At 43.7% G+C, this 15,074-nt stretch overlaps 1 pseudogene; it reads left to right on the forward strand.

Annotated features, from left to right (window-relative positions):
• The window catches only part of LOC135521589 (dihydropyrimidinase-like), a 43,846-nt pseudogene extending 39,882 nt beyond the window's left edge, over positions 1 to 3,964 (forward strand).
• Positions 3,965 to 15,074: the final 11,110 nt, after the last annotated feature.

The raw sequence follows: 15,074 nt of genomic DNA on the forward strand, positions 1-15,074 counted from the left end.
GGCTCAGAACGCACCCTTGTGGGGCCCCAGTGTTGAAGATCAGCGGGTTGGAGATGTTGTTGCCTACCCTCACCACCTGGGGGCGGCCCGTCAGGAAGTCCAGTACCCAGTTGCACAGGGCGGGGTCCCGAGCTTGGAGGGTACTATGGTGTTAAATGCCGAGCTGTAGTCGATGAACAGCATTCTCACATAGGTATTCCTCTTGTCCAGATGGGTTAGGGCAGTGTGCAGTGTGGTTGAGATTGCGTCGTCTGTGGACCTATTTGGGCGGTAAGCAAATTGGAGTGGGTCTAGGGTGTCAGGTAGGGTGGAGGTGCTATGGTCCTTGACTAGTCTCTCAAAGCACTTCATGATGACGGAAGTGAGTGCTACGGGGCGATAGTCGTTTAGCTCAGTTACCTTAGCTTTCTTGGGAACAGGAACAATGGTGGCCCTCTTGAAGCATGTGGGAACAGCAGACTGGTATAGGGATTGATTGAATATGTCCGTAAACACACCAGCCAGCTCGTCTGCGCATGCTCTGAGGGCGCGGCTGGGGATGCAGTCTGGGCCTGCAGCCTTGCGAGGGTTAACACGTTTAAATGTTTTACTCACCTCGGCTGCAGTGAAGGAGAGACCGCATGTTTTCGTTGCAGGCCGTGTCAGTGGCACTGTATTGTCCTCAAAGCGGGCAAAAAAGTTATTTAGTCTGCCTGGGAGCAGGACATCCTGGTCCATGACTGGGCTGGTTTTCTTCTTGTAGTCCGTTATTGACTGTAGACCCTGCCACATACCTCTTGTGTCTGAGCCGTTGAATTGAGATTCTACTTTGTCTCTGTACTGATGCTTAGCTTGTTTGATAGCCTTGCGGAGGGAATGGCTGCACTGTTTGTATTCGGTCATGTTACCAGTCTCCTTGCCCTGATTAAAAGCAGTGGTTCGCGCTTTCAGTTTCACGCGAATGCTGCCATCAATCTACGGTTTCTGGTTAGGGAATGTTTTAATCGTTGCTATGGGAACGACATCTTCAACGCACGTTCTAATGAACTCGCACACCGAAGCAGCTTATTCGTCAATGTTGTTATCTGACGCAATACGAAACATGTCCCAGTCCGCGTGATGGAAGCAGTCTTGGAGTGTGGAATCAGCTTGGTCGGACCAGCGCTGGACAGACCTCAGCGTGGGAGCTTCTTGTTTTCGTTTCTGTCTGTAGGCAGGGATCAGCAAAATGGAGTCGTGGTCAGCTTTTCCGAAAGGAGGGCGGCGCAGGGCCTTATATGTGTCGCGGAAGTTAGAATAACAATGATCCAAGGTTTTGCCAGCCCTGGTAGCGCAATCAATATGCTGATACAATTTAGGGAGTCTTGTTTTCAGATTAGCCTTGTTAAAATCCCCAGCTACAATGAATGCAGTCTCAGGATGTATGGATTCCAGTTTGCAAAGAGTCAAATAAAGTTCGTTCAGAGCCATCGATGTGTCTGCTTGGGGGGGGAATATATATACAGCTGTGATTATAATCGAAGATAATTCTCTTGGTAGATAATGCGGTCTACATTTGATTGTGAGGAATTCTAAATCAGGTGAACAGAAGGATTTGAGTTCCTGTATGTTTCTGTGATCACACCACGTCTCGTTAGCCATAAGGCATACGCCCCCGCCCCCGCCCCTCTTCTTACCAGAAAGGTGTTTGTTTCTGTCTGCGCGATGCGTGGAGAAACCCGCTGGCTGCACCGCCTTCGATACTGTCTCTCCAGTGAGCCATGTTTCCGTGAAGCAAAGAACGTTACAGTCTCTGATGTCCCTCTGGAATGCTACCCTTGCTCGGATTTCATCAACCTTGTTGTCAAGAGACTGGACGTTGGCGAGAAGAACGCTAGGGAGTGGTGCACGATGTGCCCATCTCCGGAGTCTGACCAGAAGACCGCCTCGTTTCCCTCTTTTACGAAGTCATTTTTTTGGGTCGCCGGCTGGGATCCATTCCGTTGTCCTGGTTTAAAGGCAGAAGGCAGGATCCGCTTCGCGAAAGTCATATTCTTGGTCGTACTGATGGTGAGTTGACACTGATCTTATATTCAGTAGATCTTCTCGACTGTATGTAATGAAACCTAAGATGACCTGGGGTACTAATGTAAGAAATATCACGTAAAAAAAACTGCATAGTTTCCTAGGAACGCGAAGCGAGGCGGCCATCTCTGTCGGCGCCGGAAGTCGTTGGGGGAGGCAGCGAAGGCGGAGAGGCGCTGGTATGAGGAGGTAGCATGGCGGCACGGATGGAGGCCCGAGAGTAAGCCCCAAAAATGTATTGGGGGGAGCACACAGGAACTGTAGCGAAGCCAGGAAGGAGACCTGCGCCAACCTCCTGTGCTTACCGGAGGGCGAGAGAAACCGGGCATCTGGTCTCCAGTGCGTCTCCTTGGGCCGACGTACATGGCACCAGCCTTACGCATGGTGGGGCGGCAGGGTAGCCTAGTGGTTAGAGCGTTGGACTAGTAACCGAAAGGTTGCAAGTTCAAACCCCCGAGCTGACAAGGTACAAATCTGTCGTTCTGCCCCTGAACAGGCAGTTAACCCACTGTTCCTAGGCCGTCATTGAAAATAAGAATTTGTTCTTAACTGACTTGCCTAGTAAAATAAAGGTAAAATAAAAAAAATTAAATGGTGTCCCCGGTTCGCCTGCACAGCCCAGTGCGGGCTATTCCACCTCGCCGCACTGGCAGGGCGACCGGGAGCATTCAACCAAGTAAGGTTGGGCAGGCTCGGCGCTCAAGAGGTCCAGTGCGCCTGCACAGTCCGGTCTATCCAGTACCACCTCCACGCACCAGCCCTCCGGTGGCAGCTCCCCGCACCAGGCTGTCTCTGTCTCAGCCCTACAGGTGCCCCCGCCTGTCCAGCGCTGCCAGAGCTTTCCTCCTCTCCAGCGCTGCCAGAGCCTCCCGTCTGTCCAGAGCTGCTAGAGTCTCCCGTCTGTCCAGAGCTGCTAGAGTCTCCCGCCTGTCCAGAGCTGCTAGAGTCTCCCGCCTGTCCAGAGCTGCTAGTCTCCAGTCTGTCATGAGCCGCCAGAGCCGCCAGAGCCGCCAGTCTGCAAGGACCCGACAGAGCCGCCAGTCTGCAAGGAGCCGCCAGAGCTGCCAGTCAGCCAGGATCCGCCAGAGTCGTCAACCAGCCTGAGCTCTCTCAGTCCTGAGCTACCCCTCGGTCATGAGCTACCCCTCAGTCATGAGCTACTTCTCAGTCTTCAGCTACCTCTCAGTCATGAGCTGCCTTTCAGTCTGGAGCTGTCCCTCAATGGTGGAGTGGGGTCCACGTCCAGCGCCAGAGGTGCCACCACGAACAGATGCCCACCCAGACCCTCCCCTATAGGTTTAGGTTGTACGGTCGGAGTCCGCACCTTGGGGGGGTGGGGGACTGTCACATTCTGACCATAGTTCTTTTGTGTTTTCCTTGTTTTAGTGATGGTCAGAACGTGAGCTGTGTGGGTATTCTATGTTGTGTGTCTCGTTTGGGGTTTCTATGTATGGCCTGATATGGTTCTCAATCAGAGGCAGGTGTTAGTCATTGTCTCTGATTGGGAACCATATTTAGGTAGCTTGTTTTGTGTTGGGGTTTGTGGGTGGTTGTTTCCTGTCTTTGTGTTCTCTGCACCAGATAGGACTGTTTCGGTTTTGCCACGTTTGTTGTTTTGTAATTGTGTTCATGTTTAGTTTCTCTTATTAAAAACCATGAACTCTAACCACGCTGCATTTTGGTCCTCCTCTCCTTCGACGGAAGAAAACCGTTACAGATATGGAATTTGTCATTCATATCCAGAATATTGAAACTCAGTATTTTGTGTAATTACTTTCAGCAGCATAGCAGGAAAATGGGCGAGAATCGATTTGTAGCAGTCACCAGCAGTAACACAGGGAAAATCTTCATCTTCTACCCCCAGAAGGGAAAGATCGCTAAAGGATGTGACGCTCACTTGGACGCTACGGCAACCAGGTGAGACAAGGATAAAGACCATCCAAGACGTTTCTCGTTAATCACATAGTGAATTAGTGATGTTTAGCTTAATTATTAACTGTTTTGATTATGCTACTTTTTAAATCTCTGTGTATGCTTGTCATCCAACGAGTAGCATTTCAACACTACTATTAACTGCGTGTTACACTGCAGATGGTGCTGCCAAATTGAGCTTCCCACAAAGCTTGTCTTCAGGGTGAAAAACATTTGGCTAAATAAGAAAAAGGTTTCATGGTCACTAGCTAAGGTAGAGCCTGGATACAACTAGCTATGGTGTGGTACATCCTGGCTATGGTATGGTACAGCCTGGCTATAACTAGCTATGGTACCGCCTGGATATAACTAGCTATGGTACAGCCTGGCTATAACTAGTTATGGTACAGCCTGAATATAACTAACTATGGTACAGCCTGGATATAACTAACTATGGTCCAGCCTGGATATAACTAACTATGGTACTGCCTGGATATAACTAGTTATGGTACAGCCTGGATATAACTAATGATGGTAATGCCTGGATATAACTAACCATGGTACTGCCTGGATACAACTAACTATGATACTGCCTGGATACAACTAGTTATGGTACTGCCTGGATATAACTAACCATGGTACAGCCTGGATATAACTAACTATGGTACAGCCTGGATACAACTAGTTATGGTACTGCCTGGATATAACTAACCATGGTACAGCCTGGATATAACTAACCAAGGTACAGCCTGGATATAACTAACCATGGTACAGCCTGGATATAACTAGTATAGGTACTGCCTGGATATAACTAACCATGGTGCAGCCTGGATATAACTAACCATGGTACAGCCTGGATATAACTAACTATGGTACTGCCTTGATATAACTAGTTATGGTACAGCCTGGATATAACTAATCATGGTGCAGCCTGGATACAACTAACCATGGTACAGCCTGGATATAACTAACCATGGTACTGCCTGGATATAACTAACCATGGTACAGCCTGGATACAACTAACCATGGTACAGCCTGGATATAACTAACCATGGTACAGCCTGGATATAACTAACCATGGTACAGCCTGGATACAACTAACCATGGTACGGTGAATTCACCAATTTGTAAGTCGCTCTGGATAAGAGCGTCTGCTAAATGACTTAAATGTAAATGTACTGCCTGGATATAACTAACCATGGTACAGCCTGGATATAACTAACCATGGTACTGCATGGATATAACTAACCATGGTACAGCCTGGATATAACTAACCATGGTACTGCCTGGATATAACTAACCATGGTACAGCCTGGATACAACTAACCATGGTACAGCCTGGATATAACTAACCATGGTACTGCCTGGATATAACTAACCATGGTACAGCCTGGATATAATTAGCCGTGGCAACACTGCTGTGTCATCTGCATCGTTCAAATTAAGATAATTTAAACAGTTAGATTTGCACCATTTGATCTCTTTTTGCACTGTATCCATTGGGCATATTAGTAATGTTTTGGGAAATTAAATAATAGGGTTATGAATAATCCCAGTGAGCAATTCAACATGCTCATGTAAGCACTGTTTTTTGGGGCATGAGTGAGATAGTAATATCCTGTTGTTATGTAGTCATTTTCTTTATGTTGAGGTTGACACATTTTCTCATAAATTGAGACCTGTTTATTCTGAGTCTTCATCACAATACAAAATACCTGAATGAAATATATGGTGTTGTTTTGAATTGGCCAAAGGGAAGGGTTGCATAAGTGTCATTCCTAGAGTAAGAAAGAAAGGGACATTTGTAATCTATATGAGACCGTAGATGTGGAACTGTACTCCCCAATCCGAACAGACAGAGATACAGTGTGTCCCTGTAGTGCATGTGTCTATGCAGCTCTGGAATAAGGAAGAGATCTAGTCCCTACCTATCCTCTTAGCCTTGATGATGACATCATGTCCAATTTTATTTCAGATCTATTTTAGTGTCCCAGGCTTGTGAGGTTGTAAAGTCTCAGCACCCAGAACCAAATCAATTGCTGGATTATGTATTTTAACATTTTAATGGGCTGTGATGAGAGACTAGTGGTTGTATAGTAATCCTATAGTATACAATTACATATTGTAGTACAGTATAGTAGCATTGTTTGTTGTACAGCATGTGTGCTACCACTTTGTTCTAGTCCTATAGTGGGATTGAGTCTTTGTAGCTCTTTATGTTAGATTTTTGTAACTATGAATTCATCTGTGAAACAGCGTAATTAATTGGCCTAAATGTGGCTTAAAAACATCAGGGTCCGGAGGCAAGACTCAGTTATGCAATGCAACAAAGCTACAGTAGTTCTACATGCCAAATAGCATCATATTCCCTACGTAAGGCGCTGATCAGAAGTAGTGCACTATGGGAAATAGGGTGCCATTTCGGACATATCCTTTGGGTTTGTGTCATTAGGGTACCGGAGAGATGGAGAAAATAACTCTCTCTATTCGTCTTAATTATTTAGTCTTTTAGCCTAGTGTCCTTCTCCTTCCCCTTTTTTAGAATTGTTCGTTTTTATTTTATTGGCGCTGCACAAGAGGACTGTGGAGGGAAATATGACCTGTCATAAAAGCATTGTCATTAATCATTTATTGAAACAATGATTGGTTTTTTCACAAATGATTTGAATTGTAAGATTGCTTTCTCTCCTCTAGCTGCTCATGTAGTTTCATAGTTGTAATTTCTCTGTAGCAACCAATTAAAGGTTAAAGGTTTACCTTCCATTAGACACAGCGTTTCTTAAATGCCAACCTTTAAAAGTGATCTGTATCATCTGTCAGCTCATTTAGATTTAACGTCTCATTCCAGCAGCCCTAGGCATATGGCAGACAGAATAATGTCTGGATACCTGGGTAGCAGGCAGCACTATTCTTTTTTACTGTGCTTTTGCAGCACTTCTCAAATAGCTGCCACAATAGTACTAGTACAATAGTACAAAACGCTGAAAATGTTTAGACACAATTTATTGACTGAAAAATATTGTAGATGACGTGCTTTTTTTCTCGTCATGTTCCAAATACTATTATGATGTATTGGTAATTAGACCAGAGAATGTCATTTGCCGGTAGCTTTCAGAATCATAGCTAGAGGAAACACTCATTTTGTGTATATTATCTTCTAAACTGTGTGTATAGAAAAACACAGTTGTAAAACATATCTTCTTTAAAATGTTATTTTATTCTTAAATTTTTTCAAATCAGAACAAAAATCATAATACATACATACATGGACGTCATGGCCTGGTCTCTGCCCTTTGTAGGCGGGAAAGTGACAGACATGCTGGTTAACGTGCTCAACATCTGCTCTGATGACGAGCTCATGTCTGAAGGAGACGCCACCTGTAAGGGTTAAAAACACACCTTGTTAACCTCTCTAGGGTATGTGGGACGCTAGAGTCCCATCTGGCCAACATCCAGTGAGGTTGCAGAGCGCCAAATTCAATTACAGAAATCCTCATTATAAAAACAAAAAACAAAACATATTTTACATAGGTTTAAAGATTAACTTCTTGTTAAACCAACCACAGTATCATATTTATAAAATGCTTTTAGGCAAAAGCATACCTAGCCCAGAACATACCTAGCCCAGAACATAGCCCAGTTGACAGATTATTACAAACAGTAACCAACCAAGCAGAAGCATTACAAAACTCAGAAATAGAGATAAGATTAATTCTTTACCTTTGATGATCTTCATATGCTGGCATTCAGAAGACATTAATTTACTCAATAAATGTTCCTTTTTGTTCGATGAAGTCTCTTTATATCCAAAAACCTCCGTTTTGTTAGCACATTTTCTTCAGTAATCCACAGGCTCAAACTCAGTCAAAACAATCAGACAAAAAAATCCAAATTGTTCATAGAAACATGTCAAACGATGTTTATATTCAACCCTCAGGTTGTTTTTTAGCCTAAATGATCTATAATATTTCAGCCGGACAATAACGTTGTCAATATAAAAGGTAAACAAGAAATGCACATGGGCCTGAAAAAAACTCTGCGTCACGTTAGGGTCCACTCGTTCAGACTGGTCTTACTCCCTCATTTATAAGAATACAAGCCTGAAACGATTTCTAATGACTGTAGTCTAGTGGAAGGCATAGGACATCTATGGACATCTAGTGGAAGGCATAGGAACTGCAAATGGAGTCCTAAGTCAATGGATACTGTAATGGCATTGAATAGAAAACTAAAAAAAAAAACTACTTCGAATGAATCAATTTTTCTCAGATTTTCGCCTGCTAAATCAGTTCTGTTATACTCACAGACATTATTTTAACATTTTTGGAAACGTTAGAGTGTTTTCTATCCAAATCTACCAGTTATATGCATATCATATTTTCTGGGCCCGAGTAGCAGGCCGTTTGACTTGGGCATGCTTTTCATCTAAAATTCCGAATGCTGCCCCCTACCCTAGAGAGGTTAAGAAGAAAAAATGTATATTGACTTTCAATGTTATTGCAGATGACGTGCCTTGACGTGCCAGCAGAGGGAACATACATACACACACACACACACACACACACATACATACACACACACACACACACACACACACATACATACATACATACATACATACATACATACATACATACATACATACATACATACATACATACATACATACATACATACATACATACATACATACATACATACACACACACACACACACCACACACACACACACACACACACACACACACACACATACACACATACACACATACACACATACATACATACATACATACATACATACATACATACATACATGCATACACTACCAGTCAAAAGTTTGACATTACTCATTCAAAGGTTTTTATTTATTTATACTATTTTTCTATACTGTAGAATGATAGTGAAGACATCCAAACTATGAAATAACACATATGGGATCATGTAGTAACCAAAAAAAGTGTTAAACAAATCAAAATATATTTTATATTTGAGATTCTTCAAAGTAGCCACCCTTTGCGGCGCTTCTACATGTGCATTGCTTGATGTTTGGTGTTTAAGGCTGGGATAATGTACAGCACTTTGTGACATCAGTTGTCTTGTGACAAGGTAGAGGTGGTATACAGAAGATAGCCCTATTTGGTAAAAGACCAAGTCCACATTATGGCAAGAACAGCTCAAATAAGCCATGACACATGAAGGTCAGTCAGTTTCTTCAAGTGCCGTCACAAAAACCATCAAGCGCTATGGCGAAACTGGCTCTCATGAGGACCGCCACAGGAAAGGAAGAGAAAGAGTTAGCTCTGCTGCAGAGGATAAGTTCATTAGAGTTACCAGCCTCAAATTTTGTTGCAGCCCAAATAAATGCTTCACAGAGTTCAAATAACAGACACATCTCAACATCAACTGTTCAGACGAGACTGAGTGAATCAGGGTTGAATTGTTGCAAAGAAACCACTACTAAAGGACACAAATAAGAAGAGACTTGCTTGGGTCAAGAAACACAAGCAATGGACATTAGACCAGTGGAAAATATGTCCTTTGGTCTGGAGTCCAAATTCGAGATTTTTGGTTCCAACCGCTGTGTTTTTATGAGATGCAGAGTAGGTGAACGGATGATCTTCACATGTGTGGTTCCCACCGTGAAGCATGGAGGAGGAGGTGTGATGGTAATTTGCTTATGACACTGTCAGTGATTTATTTAGAATTCAAGGCACACTTAACCAGCATGTCTACCACAGCATTCTGGAGCGATTACGCCATCCCATCTGGTTTGCTCTTAGTGGGACTATCATTTGTTTTTCAACAGGACAATGACCCAAAACACACCTCCAGGCTGTGTAAGGGCTATTTGACCAAGAAGAGTGATGGAGTGCTGCATCAGATGACCTGGCCTCCACAATCACCTGACCTCAACCCAATTGAAATGGTTTGGGATGAGTTGGACTGCAGAAGAAGGAAAAGCAGCCAACAAGTGCTCAGCATAGGTGGGAACTCCTTCAAGACTGTTGGAAAAGCATTCCAGGTGAAGCTGGTTGAGAGAATGCCAAGAATGTGCAAAGCTGTCATCAAGGCAAAGGTTGGCTACTTTGAAGAATAAAATATATTTTGATTTGTTTAATACTTTTTGGGTCACTACATGATTCCATATGTGTTATTTCATAGTTTTGATGTCTTCACTATTATTCTACAATGTAGAAAATAGTACAAACAAGTAAAAAACCTTTAAAGAGTAGGTGTCCAAATGTTTGACTGGTATCACACACACACACACGGGTCTGAAATTACTGACACCCTTGATAAAGATGAGCAATAATGACTGTTACAGATAAATAATTCAAATATTCAGCTATAGGTATATTGAATTTAAAAAAAGGGGAAATTAAGTTATACTTATAAAATTACTCAGAGAAAGATTTTGTTTAACAAGTAATATGGTAGGGGTCAAAATTATTGACACCCCTAAATATTATTTTAAGCATACAACATAGCTCAGTATTTTAAATATTCATTTCATACAGTCATTATTTCTCATCTTCATCAAGGTTGTCAATAATTTCGACCTGGCATGTCAGATTTCAAAAAAGCTTTACAGTGAAAGTTATCCAAGTGTTTATGTTAGGACAGCTCTCTCAGCAGACAAAACATTACAAAGAGCTAGCAGCTGGTCATGAAAGTCAGAAAAGCAATCAAATTAATCGCTTACCATTGATGATCTTCGGATGTTTGCACTCACGAGACTCCCAGTTACACAATAAATGTTTGTTTTGTTCCATAAAAATTATTTTTATATCCAAAAACCTCCATTTGGTTGCCGCATTTTGTTCAGTAATCCACAGGCTCGTGCAGGTCACGACAGGCAGACGAAAATTCCAAATAGTATCCGTAAAGTTCGTAGAAACACGTCAAAGTTTTTTATAATCAATCCTCAGGTTGTTTTTACAATAAATAATTGATTATATTTCAACCGGACAGTAGCTTTTTCAGTAGGAGAGAGAGAGTAAAGGTCTGCTCCAAGCTAATGGCACATGCAAAACTCTGGGGACACCCAACTATGCACTGACGCGATGTGATCATTTTCGCTAATTTTTCAGAATAAAAGCCTGAAACTATGTCTAAAGACTGCTCACACCATGTGGAAGCCATGTGGAAGCCATAGCCATCTGGTTGATATCCCTTTAAATGGAGGAAAGGCATGCAATGGAACAGAGAGGTTTTCAAAATAACAGCACTTCCTATTCGGATTTTCCTAAGCTTTTTCGCCTGCAATATCAGTTCGGTTATACTCTATGCATATTCTAGCTTCTGGGCCTGAGAAATAGGCTGTTTCATTTGGGCACGTTTTTCATCCAAACATCAAAATACTGCCTAGTCTCAAGAGGTTTTAATGATCAGTGATACTAGCAAGAGTAGTGCGCGGGTTTCTTCATTTTTCTCATCTTATTTAACTGTTACCATGCACCTGCAACGAGTGCCTTTTGAACCTGGTCAGTCTATGTCATGGAAAGAGCAGGTGTTCCTAATGTTTTGTACACTCAGTGTATATAGAATCAAAATGTTGCATGAAATTAAATATCGGGAATTCAAATTTGTGGAAATTTTATTCTGAAGTATAATACTGCATGGACTAAATCAAATAGAGTGCTCTGCTCAGCACTACCAATCCTTTGTGAATATTTTCCTGGAGAGAACACAAACCCTGTGACATTTAGAGAGGAAACATGAGGTCATTTCATACCTCATGTAAAAAGCTGATTAAATATAATGTCAATTTAAAGGCACTGGGAAATGAGGTAGATACAACAAAAACACAGTCTCAGCGGCAGAATAAATTCAACTCATCACAAAACCGGAGAGCAGCATCTGTCCGGTGAAGTCCACAAAGCAAATATTGCATACAAACAGTTATCACCTACAGCATGGTCAAGCAAGTAAACATTTTAGACAGTTTACTAAACAACTGCTGATTCAGAACCACAGAGTTACTGCAAGTCAGCTCAAAGTCAACAGGATCACTTCTATTCCAGCACAAAATATATTTAAACATCAAATCAACAAGGCTATACAGTGGGGCAAAAAAGTATTTAGTCTAAATACTTATTTTTCACCATAATTTGCAAATAAATTCATAAAATATCCTACAATGTGATTTTCTGGATTTATTTTCCTCATTTTGTCTGTCATAGTTGAAGTGTACATATGATGAAAATTACAGGCCTCTCATCTTTTTAAGTGGGAGAACTTGCACAATTGGTGGCTGACTAAATACTTTTTTGCCCCACTGTATATGCTCAGTTTAATACACTGAAAACAAACTTAAAGATACCATCCTTGTCATAGAAGACCATGTGACGCAAGTAAAATATATTTATATTTTTTACTCACCTGGTTTATAGACTAGTTGAACACTAATCCCCTTAGTCATGGTATATTGGCCTATATTACAAACCCCAGAGGTGCCTTTGTAATGACTAAGAAAATAAACACAGAACCCCCCCAATGGAGGCTCCTGATGACCCAACAGCACTGGAGGGTGGAGCGGGCGGGAGGCAGGAGTCAGAGCAGAGGTCCAGCAGGCCGGTTTGACAAGGTCGTGGAATGACCCAACATTCTGCGTCAAGGCATAACCTTTCCAGTCCACTAGGCGTTTGGAATCAAGGATGGCCTGAATGGCGTAGGCAGGTTCCCCTCCGACGTCCAACGGTGGGGGCGCACTGTGGGTTGAGACTGGAGGGTGAAGAGGACTGTAGGTGTCCGGTTTTAACAGAGACACATGGAAGGACGAGGAGATTTTATACTGACGGGGTATCTAGAGGCGGTACGTGATAGGGTTGATGCGATGGGTTATATTGAAGGGACCAATGAAGCGAGGACGTCTGTGGTAGAGCCACACACGCTGTCCGGGGTGAAAGAGTGGCATAGGTCGGCGGCGTCTGTCGGCAAAGCATTTCTGGCTATTAGAGGCTTCCTGCTTTCTCCCATACCCGCTCACTACGCTGAAACCAGTCATCAACAGTTGGGACAGTACCAGGCTCCGCCTCCCAGGGAAACATGGGTGATTCGTAACCAAGTACACACTGAAATTAAGTAAGGTGGAGGGATGAATGCATGAGTGAGTTTTGAGCATATTCGGTACAGGCCATATACGGACTCCAGTCGTGTGGAGAGGCAGAACATTGTTGGCGGAGGTACTTCCCTATTTCTTGGTTCAGGCGTTCCGTCTGCCCATTGGTCTGGGAATGGTACCCGGAGGAGTGGCTGAGGGCGACCCCCAGTTGGTCACAGAACGCTCACCACACCCGGGAGACAAACTGGGGCCCGCGGTCAGAGATGATGTCCTCCGGAATCCCATACAGATGGAACACTTGCTGGAACATATACTCAGCCAATTCCATGGTGTTAGGTAAATGAGGAAGACGACACATTTTTGAAAAATGGTATACTATGACAAGGATGGTGGTATTAACATAGGATTCAGGAAGGTCTGAGGATGTCAACAGCTATGTGGGACCAGGGTCTGTGTGGGATTGGCAAAGGTTGAAGCTTACCGGAAGGGAGATGACGAGGGCTTTTGGTTTGGGCACAGACTGGACAGGAGAGTACGTAATCCCTTACATCGGATGCCAGTGAGGACCACCAGAACTTACGGGCTAGAAGTTCGGTGGTTCGTGTAATGCCTGGATGTCCTGACTCCAAGGACGTGTGACACCATTGTATCAGTTGTGGTCTAACAGCTGCTGGTATGTAACTCCTCCCAGCTGGTGTCTCAGGAGGAGCTGGGTCTGAGGTTAGGGCTTCTTGTATGGCAGAGTGAACCTCCCACTGTACCGGTCCCATAATGCAAGAGGAATGAAAAATGGATGTAGGGTCTGAATTACTGGTCGGAAGGTCAAACTGACGGGAGACAGCATCAGATTTTACATTTTTCTTTCCAGGGATGTAAGTAACATGAAAATGGAAGCATGTGAAGAAGAGCCCAGCGGGCTTGTCTGGAGTTTAACCTCTTGGCCCTTCTGATATATTCCAGATTACGATGATCTGTTATGATGAGAAAGGGATGTTGTGCACCCTCCAACCAGTGGCGCCACTCCTTGAGGGCCAGCTTGATGGCGAGTAGTTCTCTGTTCCCCACATCGTAATTCCTCTCAGCGGAGGATAACTTCCTGGAGAAGAAGGCACAGGGATGTAATTTTGGAGGTGTTCCCACCCGCTGAGACAGTATGGCTCCTAATCCTACTTCAGAGGCATCCACCTCCAGGGTGAAAGGAAGGGCCGTATCAGGTTGGCAAAGGACAGGAGCTGAGGTGAAGAGGCGTTTCAAGTTGTTGAAAGCAGTCAGGGCAGTATCAGTCCATTGAAGGGTCTGGGTCTTTTGGCTGGTAAGGGCAGTGAGGGGAGCGGCAGTAGAACTGAAGTTCTGAATGAACCGGCGATAGTAGTTGGAGAACCCAATGAAATGTTGGAGTTCCTTAACCGTGGTGGGTTTGGGCCAGTTATTGACGGTGGGGACTTTGTTCTCATCCATGCTGACCCCTCCAGGTGTCAGTACGAAACCGGGGAAGTTTACAGAGGTTGCATGGAAGGTGCTCTTTTCAGTCTTCACATAAAGGTTATGGTCAAGGAGCTGTTGAAGAAGCTTTACACATGCTCTATGTGTTCCTTCAGGGAGTTGGACTATATCAGGATGTCATCAATGTGGACGATGAGAAAGCGGTTGATCATACCCAGGCAAATCCTGTTCATAAAGGATTGGAAGACAGCGGGGGCGTTAGTAAGGCCGTAGGGCATGACCAGGTATTCATAGTGCCCTCGTGCTTTGATAAAGGCCGTCTTCCATTCATCGCCTTCAAGTATAGGGACAAGGTTATATGCACTTTGCAGGTCGAGTTTTGTATAGATGTTGGCATGGCCCACTTGTTCAAGGGTCGCTGGGATCAGAGGAAGAGGTTCTTGGCCGTGACGTCATTCAGGGAATGGTAATCAATACATGGACGGAGACCACCGTCCTGTTTTACAATGAAGAAGAAGCTGGACGCAGCTGGGGAAGAAGGATGAATGAAACCGTTTAAGTGTTTCATCAATGTAGTTCTCCATTGCCTCATTTTCCGGGATAGATAGGG

Source organism: Oncorhynchus masou, chromosome 30, assembly GCF_036934945.1.
Source record: "Oncorhynchus masou masou isolate Uvic2021 chromosome 30, UVic_Omas_1.1, whole genome shotgun sequence".
Classification (NCBI taxonomy): Eukaryota; Metazoa; Chordata; class Actinopteri; order Salmoniformes; family Salmonidae; genus Oncorhynchus; species Oncorhynchus masou.